This window comes from Suncus etruscus, chromosome 2 (genome assembly GCF_024139225.1).
Source record: "Suncus etruscus isolate mSunEtr1 chromosome 2, mSunEtr1.pri.cur, whole genome shotgun sequence".
Taxonomy (NCBI): domain Eukaryota; kingdom Metazoa; phylum Chordata; class Mammalia; order Eulipotyphla; family Soricidae; genus Suncus; species Suncus etruscus.
This window is the reverse complement of record NC_064849.1, coordinates 156,413,270-156,415,583: the sequence shown is the minus strand read 5'-3', so window position 1 is coordinate 156,415,583 and position 2,314 is coordinate 156,413,270.

The following is a 2,314-nucleotide window of genomic DNA, read 5'->3' as shown; positions in this document are numbered from 1 at the left end:
TTGAATGCTTGAGATCATACCCAAGTCAAGTGCTTATTAGGCAAACTATGTAGCCATTTTACTATATTTCCTGTCTAGTTATTTTCTAAGTTTTAAAATATTCAAAATATTTCCTAGCATGTTTCCTCTACAAAGGTATTTAGGTTTTAGAATATATAATCTATAAGTACTTTTGTACTAATTGTACTCAGACTTCTTGGCAACAATACAGCTACTGTAGGTTACCTCTTGCTTAATATAATCACATCTACGAATATTGTTATGTTTCACAGTTTTTATAAACTTACTCTTTTACAAATTGAGAGCTCACCTTTAATTTTTGTGCAGTTTTAATCATTTTTCAGTACTATGTGACTATTGTTTTACTCGTATGTAATAGCACAAAATCAGTATATTCTATTTTAATCTTCATAATCTTATAATAGTGACAACTTTGAGTTAAAAAGCAGTTGGTTTTAAGATTGATCTGTATTATAAAACAGTATTAAGGATGATTTTAGAGAAACATAAAACACACCCTTCACCTATGTTCTATTCTTTAGGAGAGGTATCACACCTGGCGGCACTCAGGGGTTACTCCTGGCTCTATGCTCAGCAATTGCTCCTGCCAGGCATGAGGGAGCATATGGGATGCCAGGATTTGAACCACCATCACTCCTGGATAGGCTGCTTGCAAGGCAAACACCCTATGACTGTGCTCTATCTTTTATTTTTCAATTATTGACTTTATTTAAACACCATGGATACAAAGTGTTCATTATAAAGCTGATTTTTAACCCATAGATAAAAAGTTATTTATGATTGAATTTCAGTCTTGCAATATACAAAACCCTTCACCACTGTACATTTCCCACTGCCAATGTCCCCAGTATATCTCTGCCCACCGTACCTATAGGGCAAACAGTTCACCCCTAACCACTCACTCTCTCATTCACTCACTCTTGAATTTTCTCCCTTTTAATCACTGTGTTTTGCAATAATGGGGGTATCATGCCTACCACTTCTCCTTTCAGCACTCAATTCTTCTCCTGAGTGAACATTTCAAACTATTACTGTCTTATTGGTCCCTTCCGTGCCCTAACTGCTCTTTGTGGGAAGCTTCTTTCCATGGACTGGTCTTTCTGTCCCATCTCTATGTTGTGTTTAATATTATTGAAATATAATTTTTCTTATATCCTATAAAAAGTAAGGTCTATTTTATGTCTATACCTCTCTCACTTCACACAACTTAATACTTTACATTTCCATCCATGTGTGTGAATTTTGTGGCTTCTATGATTTGAGATGACATGTAGCCATTTTTCATGTTTGCTTTTGACTATCTGAATTTCATTTTTTGAGGAAATATCTACTCTTTACTTTTGCCCATTTTTGGATGATATTTCATACATTTTTTTTTCTTGTTAAGCTCATCCAGTACCTTGTATATCTTGGATATTTACCCATTATCAGATGAATATTGGATGAATAGCTTCTCTCATTACATGATTACTGTCACTGTTTCCTTTGAGGTACAGAAGCTTCTCAGTTTAATGTAGTTCCATTTGTTTATCTTTGCTTCCACTTGCTTGGGTAGTAATGTTTCACTCTTCAAGATGCCCTTAACTTCAATACCACTCCTAGGGATATACCTGAGGAACACAAAAATACAATACAAAAAACCCTTGCTCACACTTATATTCATTGCTGCACTATTTACAATAGGCAGACTCTGGAAACAACCAAAATGCCCTTCAACAGATGAGTGGCTAAAGAAACTGTGGTACATATACAAAATGGAATATTATGCAACCATCAGGAGAGATAAAGTCATAAAATTCTTCTATATATGGATGTACATGAAATCTATTATGCTGAGTTAAGTAAGTCAGAGGGAGAGAGATAGATGCAGAATAGTCTCACTCATCTATGGGTTTTAAGAAAAATAAAAGACATTTTTGCAATAATCCTCAGAGACAAAGAGAGGAGCACTGGAAGGTCCAGGTCATAACAAGACACTCACCACAAAGAATGGTGAGTGCAGGGGTCGGCAAGGTGGCGCTAGAGGTAAGGTGCCTGCCTTGCAAGCGCTAGCCAAAGAAGGACCGCAATTCGATTCCCCTGCGACCCATATGGTCCCCCCAAGCCAGGGGCAATTTCTGAGCGCTTAGCCAGGAGTAACCCCTGAGCATCAAACGGGTGTGGCCCCCCCCAAAAAAAGAATGGTGAGTGCATTTAGAGAAATAACTGAGAACTATCATAACAATGTGAATGAATGAGAGAAATGGACAGCCTGCCTAAAGTACATGTGGGGGTGGGGTGGGGAGGAGGGAGA